This window comes from Ursus maritimus, unplaced genomic scaffold (assembly GCF_017311325.1).
Source record: "Ursus maritimus isolate PB19 unplaced genomic scaffold, ASM1731132v1 scaffold_9, whole genome shotgun sequence".
NCBI lineage: Eukaryota > Metazoa > Chordata > Mammalia > Carnivora > Ursidae > Ursus > Ursus maritimus.
Window position 1 is genome coordinate 45,482,377 of NW_024427107.1, and position 12,217 is coordinate 45,494,593.

General features: G+C 38.9%; 1 pseudogene; it reads right to left on the bottom strand.

The window, feature by feature from the left end:
• Positions 1 to 1,975: 1,975 nt before the first annotated feature.
• Positions 1,976 to 12,217, bottom strand: part of LOC121101660 — a 30,613-nt pseudogene continuing 20,371 nt past the window's right edge.

The window sequence follows — 12,217 nt, forward strand, 5'->3', positions numbered from 1 at the left end:
TTCATGGTGTGCTACTCTGTGTTCCAAGAGTTTTACATATCGTAACTCATTCAGTCCTCACAACAACCTGTAGCACAAGGACTATTAGCCCCATTTTGCAGATGAGGATACTGAGGCACAGAGAGGTTAAGTGCCCAAGGTCACCCAGTAAGTGAGAGCCAGGAACTGAACCCACACAGTTTGGGTCTGGACTCCCTGCTTCCGACCTTGGTGTCAGAAGTCCAGTATAATTTTTGCTTTCCTGCTGCAAGCCTTTCTGGAGGTCCTGTCCTCTACTTGGCAAGTCCTTTTTCCACATCTCTATTTAAAAAACCCCACTGGGTCAAAACTCAAGCTAAATAGCACAACAGCAATCACCATAAGGGGAGGGAGCACTTTCTAAACAGCAAACTTCTGTGATTGGCCAGGGCCCATGAGCCACATTTCATTTTCACATGATCGTGGGAGGTTTTTACAAATGAGGAAACTGAGCCTCAGAGATATTAAATAACTTGCTCAAAGGCCGAGGTTCCCGTCCAAAACCTAAGTCTGCCTCTCTGTAGCTCATGTCTCAGATCTGTCCCTTCCCTGAAGCCCTCCTGCCCCGCCCGCCGACAGTCACGCCTGTCCCTCCCTGCACTGGCCACATGCGTTCTGCGCCTGTTTAGAAATCTGCACACGTGGCCTTGATGATCTTCTCAGTTACACACCTCTCCAGCCAAGCGTGGCTCCAAATGTCTGGGGCCACAGGGCACGCTTCATAGGACATAAAACTCTTAAGATTCTAGAGCTGGAAAGTACCCAGAGATAATCAGACCCACTACCCACCCCTGATCATTCATTCATTCAGCAATAAATGCCTGCTATGTGCCAAGTATGTCCTAAATCATAGGGATATAGCAATGAAGAGAATGGGCCAAATCCCTCATCTCCAAAAGGTTCCGTTCTAGTCGGGGAGGATTGACAATAAACAAGGGGAAACAAAGAATGGGGTGTGTGTGTGTGTGTGTGTGAGAGAGAGAGAGAGAGACAGAGACAGAGACAGAGACAGAGACAGAGATCTTAGGTTGGCCAATGGTAGCCTCTCTGAAAAGGATTTCTCCCTTAAAGTCTGTCATCCACCATTTGCTTGTATATGTCTAGCTACAAAGGTTGTTCCCTTAGAAGGCATACATTATATTTTTAGCAAGCTCTGATTGCTCTGAAGTTTATTGAATCTTCTCCCATGACTTCTACCCTTTGCCCTGAGTTCTGCTTTCAGTTACTATACCTGGCAAGCCTAACCTATCTCCTAGGACAGACAGCCCCTCAGCTGCTCTAGGACAGCTGTGTTTCCTTCCAGTAGTTTCCCCAAAACCCTCACATCCTCAATTCCTTCATCTGCTTCCTGAATGACATAGTTTCAATACCTACCCCCCAGGTGGCTGCCCTCCTTTCAATGCACTGCCCTTTAGCTAAGAAAGAAACGTGGGTCGATCAGTGCAGAATATTCCAGAGTATTGCTCCCTGAATATGGACTCAATACTATGTAAAAACCAAACCAAACCAAACCTGTTTTTAAGTTCTATCCTAGTTAGAGCTCTGTCCTCACTGGGGAGAGCCAGTCTAGCATCCTCAGAACCTGGAAGCTAGGGGGAAGTCCTGGGGCCAGTGGAGGGACAAGCCTTTCCTTCCTCAATAGGCTTTCTCACTCAGTGGGGGTTCCTAGAAGGAGGCAAGAAAGGGAGTCCGAGGTGAAGAGCAGCAGAGTGAGGAAGAATCTGCACTTGTTAGTGGGCAGAGGCCCCGGCAGGTGGGTATAACACGTTGTCGGAGGAAGGGAGCAGAAGCCAAATAGCTTGTTGTAGTTTTTACTTATCTACTGAATTTCTTTTCTTATGATTTTAAGCATCTTTTTATGTGTATAAGAGCAATTTTAATTTCTTTTAAATATCCTTTGCCAAACTTCCAATTAGTTTAAGGATGTTTTCTTTGTTGGTTTCTAGGAGATCTTTATATATTAAGAAAATTAACCCTTTGTGTTACATGGTCCACCTGCTTTTTTTCCACGTGGTCATTTGGCTGTCTACTTTGTTTATGGTATATTTTTCTACATAGAAGGTTTTGTTTTTTGAGTAGTCAAATGTATCCATCTTTTCATCCTGGGCTTTTTTTCCTTCTCCTCCTCTTCACATATATCATATTTAGAAAAGCCCTCTCCATTCTGACATTATAAAAACAATCTCCCCTATCATCTTCAACTATTTTTATTATTTCACTTTTTACATTCAAATCTTTGATCCACCTGAAATTCATTCTGGTACACCATTTACTGTTCATTCACTGTATGTGTCAGGCATGGTGTTCAGCATTTTATATACACGATCATATTTAATAGTGATAACTATTATTATACCAATGGAGTACTATAACAGCAGGGATGTTGAAGCTTAGCAAGGTGAGCTCGGCCAGGATCATGTGTCTAATAAGTGTCAGAATAGACCCCAACTCAGCCTGAGTTCAATATTTATGCTCTTCATGAGAATATTTATAAGAGAGGCATCCTGTTGTCTGCAAATCCCCAACTTCATCACCACACGTTTCAGGAAAGATTGTTGTCGAGTGTGTGATGTGTACTGCCCATTCCATGAGGTGTAGAGCACTGGATAGACACATTGAGATGGGCTACGGATTGTCAGTTAGCCAAAGGCACTCTCCAGCTGCCTAACTCATGCCCCTGCCTGGAAAGCTGAGGATTCATATTCTTCTCTTAGCAAAATTATGGGTTATTAGATGAAGTCACACCGGACTAGACAGAACTGTGACAATTAGATCCATGAATGTAAGAGTCCCTTGAACTTCCCTTGTCATGGGACAGTATAGTTCCCAAAGTCTGGATGGGGTCCAACCTGCAGGTAGAGCATAATTACAGAAATTTATTGACTCCTAGATACACATCTTTTCACAGTTGGCATCTCTGAACTTAAGATGCATCTTCTGCTCCCTGGTATCTGATAACTGCTGCTGGCCAGGCAGCAGACAAAACGTAGCAGTGGCTGCCTGCACATGTACCAACCGGCTTGAGGTTTCTCATGGCAAAAATGGGCAACAGCAACTCATCAACTTTCATTCAATAAACAATTTAAGGACCATTTCAGGAAGTAGAAAAATCCTGGTTGTTTTCTGAAATCCTCTGTTGACACCTTCTAAAAAGACCAAGAAAGGACCTGTATTAAAACTTGGGGTAGAGAGTGGAGTCATTGCATGGAAAATAATCCTTGAAAGAACTGTTTAAATAAATTCTGCATAGGGGCCCTGGGTGGCTCAGTCAGTTAAGCATCCGACTTTGGCTCAGGTCATGATCTCAGAGTCCTGGGATCAAGCCCCAAATTGGGCTCCCTGCTCAGCAGGGAGTCTGCTTCTCCCTCTCTCTCTGCTCCTCCACCATTCATATGTGTGCCCTCTCAAATAAATAGATAAAATCATTAAAAAAATAAATTTTGCATAACGGATACTCCCGGTGGTGCATAGGACAACTGCGCTTGGAAAAACAAGACATACATACCCAACTTTGAAGTGAAATGCATTTCAGAAGATTGGACTCCAAATGAGACATTTGGGAAAATACTTTAACCTATTTATTTCTCTTATATTTTCCTTCTTTCCTATGAACAATTGACATGATAGGATCTGTCAAACTTTTTTTTAGTAACTCATGATCAATTAATGTAAAAAGCTAATTTAAGCATCAGCAATAGTGACTCCAACCTGTACTCCCAGCTCCATACTGATGGAAGTAATCTGCTGGACAGTCTTGGAAGAAACAGCCAAAGCCATGCTCGCTTGTGGATTCTCATCTGGAAGTAATCCCAAGTCCAAGGTTCTACTCCAGCATGGAAAATTTTTCTCGCAGTGATTCTAAGAGTCTTGGTGGAAGACTAAGTCCTTTCACTGTGAGGTTCTTTTCCTTTGTGCCTCCAGTCAAGTCTGCTGACACATTCTGCAGCGGATTTCCATCGTGGCTGGTTAGCGTGACTCTAGTTTGGTGAATCCCGCCTCTGTGGCTCCCTGGGTGTCCTTCTGGTGTCCTTGAAAACCTCCTTAAAAGCCTGTCCCTGGCAAGAGCTAACAGCTGCAAGTCAGGAGCTGCAACAACCACCACATCTTTCTCAAAGATCAACTAAAGGTCCAAAAGTTCTTTCAATTATTATAAAATAAAAATGCTAGGTGATACGAAAGTATTGTGTCCTAGTTTTATTGATGGCATTCCCCCCCCCCTTTTCTCGATGGTACTAAGCCCTGGTGCATCTTACAATCAGTGGCATCTCAGATTGGATGAAATAGGGTAGCTTCAGCTTTGGAGTTCATTTTGCTGTTGTTGCGTAATTCTCCTTTTGGACTCAATTTGTAGGAGACCGACCATATCAATGGATCTAACGAATTTTCTAGGTTTCTACATTTTGTATTATGCTCTTAAGCAGGGTGTTCCTAATTGTACTTACTTGTGTAACCAGAGTAATAGGATTTTACCATGGTCCTTATTAAATTTCATCTTGTTGGCTCTGGCCTGTTATTCTCATCTGTCAAGATCATTCTAGATCATGATTCTCTCCCTTCTAGTATTAGCTAACTCCCCCCTTTAGCTTTCTGCCATCTATAAATTTGATAAGCCCAACTTCTGTACTTTATCCAAGTTGCTAATGAATATGTTGAGCAAGTCTGTTGTAATTTTGTAGACTCACGGCAGGCATTAGTGATTCCCTCGGGTTGGCATGAATCTACAGATGAACTATTTCTGTATAGGCATTTTACCCAGTTGTGGGTCCATCCTTCTGAAATATAGTGCAATTTTTAGGCACCCAAGCTTTGATCTCAGGGTTGACCCCTCAAACCCTAGCTATATGACCCTGGGCAAATTACCTGATGAATCTCTGTTTACTTTCCTCATCTGTAAAATGGGACACTTGTTTTTACTTTATAGGGATGGGTTGAGGATTAAATGAATTAATACTCACAAAATGTTTCACATAGTTCCTGACATATAGTAGGCTCTCAATAAATAATAATGATTCTATCAATTTTTTCAGATTTCTCCATCTTGCCTAATGTATATCATGAGACACTTTGTCAAATGCCTAGGAAAAACTCAACATAAATTAACTTCATCATTCCGCTGTTCTAGCAGACTTATCAAAAAAAAGAAAGAAAGAAAGAAAGAAAGCCAATTTAGTATGTGTAGTTTTTTTTATATATAATTTATAACTTGACTATTTTCAACAAGGGGTTGATGCAACTAAAAAAAAAAAAGACACATACAGATTTATTTATAGGGACTCCAGGTTGGCTCTTAATAATCAACATTGCATTTTTAAGTGCTTAAAACACTTTGTTAACTCTTTCCAAAGTTTTGCTGGGAATCCATATAAAACCAACAATTTTATATTTTCTTAAATCCCCCTTTTTGCCGTAACAGCAACCAATATTTGCCTATCTCCAAGCTTTGGTGATCGTGCCCTTCTCCAGGACTGCTTAAAGATTGATGCTGATGTTTGTATGATCACATCTGTAAGTTATTTTATTATTTTAGATGTATTTCACAGGATTTGCAGAATTAAACTCATTTGAGGCAGCTGGTACTCTCTTACCATCTCCTCATTTATCTTGGACTTCATTTCCTTATAACTGTTATTGTTCGGTCCTTAAGAGTAGTGGTTTAAATCTTTAGAGCACTTCACAATCACTTGGAGGAAGAGGAGCCTGTTAGAAATACACATTCACAGCCTGCTCCCAGAGATTTAGGATTAGTACCTCTGAGATGGGAGCTGGGAATGTACATTTTAACAAACATTCTGATGTACCACCTTGTAGACACCTTACATAGTGGAAAATTATGGGAAGTTATTTGGTAATTATGATTTTTCTTATAATGTTCTTATACAATGTTCTTAAGTTCTTATACATGTTAGCATTACGTATCTCTCCTAAGAATTGATCATAGTCTTACCTGGTTGGTTGTTTTAGACTCAACATAGATTGTAAAAGCATTTTTGTTTAGCATTTTTCATAAACCTTAAATTACCCTGGATTTTGATCTTCCCGGTACTACTCACAAAGCTGGTGTCTTTTAAAAATAATTCTCTTATGAATGAATAAAAGAGATGTGTGTGTATGTGTATGTGTGTAATGGAATATTACTTAACCATAAAAAGGAATGAGATGTTGCTATTTGCAGCAATGTGGATAGACCCACAGGGTGTTATGTCAAGTGCCAGAGAAAGACAACTCTCATATGATTTCACCTATACGTGGAATCTAAAAAGCAAAACAAAAGAAACAAATGAACAAAAGACCCTTAAGTACAGAGAAGAGGGTGGCTGGGTGGCTCAGTCAATTGAGTGTCTGACTCTTGGCTCAGGTTGTGATCTAGGGGTCATGGGACTGAATGCTGCGTTGGGCTTCATGTTCAGTGCAGAGTCTGCTTGGGATTCTTTCTCCTCCCTCTCCCTCCCCCTCTGCTCCTGCCCCTGCTCTCTCTTTCTCTCTCTCAAATAAATAAATAAAATCTTTAAAAAAATACAGAGAACAAACTGGTAGTTGTCAGAGGGAAGGTGGGTAGGGGGATGGGCAAAATAGATAAAGGGGAATGAGAGGTACAAACTTCCAGTTATATGGAGGTGAAAAGTACAGCATAGGGAATATAGTCAATACTATCGTGATAACATTGTGTGGTGACAGATGGTGATTACACTTACTGTGGTGAGCACTGAGTAATGTATAAAATCACTGAATCAATATGTTGTACACCTGAAACTAATATAACACTATATGTTAATTATACTTCAATAAAAAATTAAAAATAATAAAGTTAATTGTTCTTGGCTATGGGCCATTCCTGTCATTGTTAGCATGTGTACTTTAACAGCTTGAGCTCGTTGGGGGGCTCTCTGTGCAGTTCTACCTTGACCCCTCCAGATGCCCATAGGGCAGTAGTCTACACCTTTGTGGCATTCAACCCGCATTCACTGATAAGGAGATGAAGGCTGTGGATGACAGAGAGAGGAGCTATAGAGCTACTTATTAGAATGCCTATAAGAAACCTGCCTAGAAAGTGCTCTGCCATTTGGGAGTGGCTGAGATGAGGAGGGATAGATTTAGACCCAAACGAGGCCATCCAGGCTTTGAAATTGCTGACTCTGACCTTCCTTTAGACCTCTCCCCTGATGCCCCCATCTCACTTCTTCCTCCCTCTCCTCTGGATCTCTTGTACACTTTCATAATTGCACATTTCACACTGTACTTTGGTTGTTTGTTCATGCTTCTGTCTCCTTTATTGAAAACAAAAAGAAAGAAAGAAAGAAAGAAAGAAAGAAAGAAAGAAAGAAAGAAAGAGAAAGAAAGAACCTGCACTTTACATTCAATGAATATTTGTTAAACAAAGCCAAGGATAACAAGTATTTGACAGGCATGCCACACTCCCTGTCCTGGTGTTGGGGCAGACATTGCTAATGGATCTTAGAGCTCTTTCTTCTTGGACCTGGAAGCAGTTTCAATATTCTTCAAAACATGGCTTTCCATTAAATCGACCATAATTGGCTTGCACAATGAAACCTATTTGCCAATGCTAAACAAAATGCAAGTTCTTTTCTCCCACAGTTGAGTTGTTAACCCCCTTGGTGGAATAAAAAGAAAAAAAGAAAACCCACAAATATAAATTAACTACTTAGAAAGTCAAGGTGATATGATAAATACTAAGGGAAAATACAGGAATAACATTGGAAAGATACGAGTAGGCAGCATCTTGCAAAAACCAGGTGTCTGGGTTTTCCAGCTTCTGAGACTCCAGAGTGATACCAATGAGCTAATAATGAGAATGATACTGAACTCAGGCTCTCATCTCATGGGATCAGCAAAGTTTGAAACCTTTTAAGTAATAATTCTAACATACCTCAGAAATAAGGATTTCAGTTGGATCCAAAATCAATGTGTAAGTTGAGAGCCCTGCTTTCAGCATCAGGAGGCAAGGGCAGCATTATTTATGCTAAAAGGGAGATAAACAAAAGCAAGGCCATCTGGGAGCATTTCTTCCTTTGACTCCCTTCGCTTTGACTTCCTTCTAAAAGCACCTTTGAACCCTGATTATTATCTATCACTTATCAATCTTGAAATTTCCATTTTGTTCTGATAAAGTTCTCTTTTGTGTATCTACATAAGCTGCCCAAAGTGGAGCTGCCCTCAAGCAGAGCCAGACCCTCTCTATCTCTTTCTCTTGGACGTGGCCGCAACGCTTGTTTTTTCTCTAGTTCCTAGTTTAGAACTCAGGGAGATGGAGAAAAATTCCCCTTCTCTTAGCTCCTAGATTGAAGGCTAAAGGACTTAAGGGTACATTTAGGGTATTACTCAGCTCTGAATTTTCCGGAGTCAGTCTCAGAGGGAAGTTAGATTTTAAGAGGCTATGATATGGAAATGCTTATTTTATCAGATGCTGTTAGTGTCTGCAAATCAGAAAAAAATTGTTACCATAAAGGTGATTTTTAGCTTTAATTCCTTATAAGTATAGAAAATGTATTAAAGAATCACATCCCTCTCTGCTTTCAGAAACAGTGCACTGGTTTGATGCTGCCACAGGATCAGCACCAAGGGCATAGATGTTGTTTCACAAAGCCGTGAAGAAGTACAGCGAGCCTCCCATGAGCTGTTGTTTGTACGTCGGGCTAAATGTCTCTACTGTGCCTCTTCTTGAGCTTTTGGACATATTTTTATAGTCCTGTCTACTCTCCACTCATGGAGCTCTCAGATGCCATCCCTGGCTCTTATAAAGAGCTCACCTTTCAAAATGCATGCTTTCTTTCAAGTTACTGCTTCTAAGGGTTATGGGCTAGAAAACCAGAGAATGAGATTTCTTTGAACTGTGTATGAAATGAGAGTTAATCAACATTGAATGAGGCCTTGAGGACTTTCTGATGAATAAAGTACAGTAAATAAAGTGATGAACTTTTTGCCATCTAATTGGACTATGTAGTCATTTTATATTTACTCATGGATTCTTGGGTTGTTGAGTTTGCTGGAAAAGTAATTTCTGGATAAAGTGTTGCAATTTCAAAATAATTTAATAGTGGTTAGAAAATTTAATTTTTTTGGAAAACATTTCTTAGAAAATTTTAAATATGTCCCTAAAGATTTTTATGTAGTTCAGTTTTTACAGTCTATTTAAGGGAATCTTGCAGTGATTCTTTTCCTGAAGTATAGAAGAATTAAAAAACATATGGCTGCTTTTCCATATGCTAACTGTCTTAGAGCAAGTCATGTTGGTTTTTTAGGTTCTAAGCAGTTCATCCAAGCCTAGGAAGATCAGGGAAGGACTTCAGTTGCAGGAATAAGACAGGAAAGGGATCAAACCAACCTCCCTCTAGAAACAACCAAAACTGCTGACTAAAAAAAAATAATAATAATTTTTTTTTAACTTCTTAAAAACAAAGTTAAGATCTGGCAAGTTAGTAAGAAACTCAAATCTAAAACCAAAGGGAAATATGATCTCTAAAAATTAAGTGGCACCTTAAAGCTATTTTTGAACTAAGAGCATTTGCCAATGGAGGCAAACTTAAACTTGGGTTCTGAGATCTCCTCAGAGAAACAGAATCAAAGCTCAGGACCTGCCCTTCCCCTCACTAATATGGGTCAAACCCTCAGGGCCAGGGTGAAACTAAAAGTAAATGTACCTTCCCCCTCAGACCCAGGAGATTATAGGACAAGTTGTCCTTATGAGCAAAGCAGGACAGTTGATAATGGTAGGAATCTGCTCTGACAGGTTATAGCTGCAAGATGGTACTCTCACAGCTTCCAAGTCCATATCACTTTGGTGATCAACAAATAAATAGAAACAAAAAAGAATCATGAAACCCTCTCAAGTTGTAAATTTTGTTTAAAGTAATTTACTTTAAAGTGCCCTTGTGTGCCTAGCAGAGGCAAATGAAAGTTTTTTTTCTGGAGAAAATTTGTGTCATCCTAGGCTTCAAAGAATGCCTCCAAAATAAATTTTCAAAGACAATGAGCAGCATATACTCAAAGATAGCTAAGCCTACAAGGATAAACCATAAATTATAAGAACTGGATAAAAAGAGGCCTCCAAAGACTTCAGATTTTGAAATTACTAGACAGAATCTATAAAACCAACTATGCTTACTAAGTTAAAAAAAGAAAAAAGAAAACATATGTACAGAAAAGGAAACAACAAAAAGTGACCTAGCAGATTTGAAGAAGAAATAAATAGAACTCAAAATACAATATATAATAACCAAAGTTAAAAGCTCAGTAGAAATGCTCAATGAGTTTAGACAAAACCAAAGAATTAGAAAACTAAAATATGGATCAGAAGAAATTACTCAGAGTATAGTTTAGAAACACAACACAACAAAGCAAATAAAAAAGAGAGGTTAGGAGACATAGAGAACAGAATGAAAAGATGTAACATTCATTTAATCAGACCCCTAAAAAGAGAGGAGAGAAGGGCTTAGGAAAAGATAACATTAAAGAGATAATGGCTCAGGGTGTTTCAGAACTGTTCAAAGATATTGATACACAGATGCAAGAATGATAAGCACAAAAAATAAAATGAAATCTACACCTAGACTCATCATGAAACTTAAACAAACCAAAGACAAACAAGATCCTAAAATCAACCAGAGAAAAAGATGATCCTCAAAGCAGTGGCAACTAGACAATAACTGAATTCTCAATTGTCACAAAGGAAGTAACAAAGGAAGCCAGAAGCGAATGGAATGAAACCATCAATGTATGCAAATAACTGCCAATCTAGAATTCTACACCCAGTAAAAGTATCTTAGAAATAAGGTCAAAATAAAATCATTTTTAGACAGATCAAAGCTGAGAGAGTTTGCCACAAGCACATTTGAATTTACAACCTTTCCTTTAGGTAGAATGAAGGTGATCTCACAAGGAAGACCCGAAGTAGAAGGAAAGAGTAAAGAAAATGGTAAACATATGGATACATCTAAGCAAACATTAACTCTATAAAAACAATGATAATGATGTCTGGAAGGACAAAACTTACAGGAATAAAAACAAGATAGAATTAAAATATCTGACAACATTAACATGTCAGGAAGGGTAAACGTAATTAAAATGTTTTACGATCTTTAAATTATGTGGGAGAAGGGTAAAGGTGTTGATTATTTTCAGACTTTAAGTTAAGGATGTATATTAATTTCTTGGATAATCACTAAAATATAGAGAGTATATAATTTTCATACTAGAAGGAAGAGAATGGAATAATTTTTAAGGTTTTTTGTTGTTGTTGTTTTTATTTTTTTACCAATCCAAGAACATAAGAAAGAAAGAAAGAAAGAAAGAAAGAAAGAAAGAAAGAAAGAAAGAAAGAAAGAAAAGGCAACACATAATAGGTGAGATAAATATAAATGAGATGGCAGTTTTAAATTTCAATATATAAATAATTACATTAAATGTAAATGGATTCCTGAGCAAAAGAATATGTACCATATGAGTCCATACATATAAAGCTTAAAAAAAGACACAACTAAAAGAAGTTATATAAAGCCGTTGTTTGTGACAAGCTGAATAATGGCCCCCAAAATTGTCCATATTGTAATCCCTGGAACCTAAAAATATGTTAACTTACATGGCAAGAGGAACTTTGCAAATGTGACTAAATTAAGAATCTTGAGATAGGGAGATTAGGGATTATCCAGGTGAGCCTACTGCAATCACAGGGGTCCTTTCTAAGAGGGAGGTCGAAGAGCCAGTCATAGACAGAAGAGAACAGAAGCAGAGGGCAGAGAGAAGATGCCATGCCACTGAATTTGAAGTTGGAGGAAGGGGCCACAAGTCAAGGAATGTAGGCAACCTCTAGAAGCTGGAAAAGGCAAGATAACGGATTCTTCCCTAGAGCCTCTAGAAGGAACACAGCCCTGCAGACCCCTAGACCTCTGACCCCTAGAACTGTAAGATAATTTTAAGCTATTAAATTTGTAGTAATTTGTTATGTCAGTAATAGGAAACTATTGAAAGATATACTACATATCTATATCTAATCTATGTCTATATTTATCAATGTGACAAAGCAGCAAATAAAAGCAAGGAAATGGTTATCACAAAAGTCAGGATGGTGGTTCCTCCACTGCTCAGGAAGAAAGACAAGAAGGCCAGGCTCGAAGGCCCTGGCAATTCTACTTCTTGACATGGGTGGAAGTTACACATGTCATAATTATTCTGAAACCATACATGT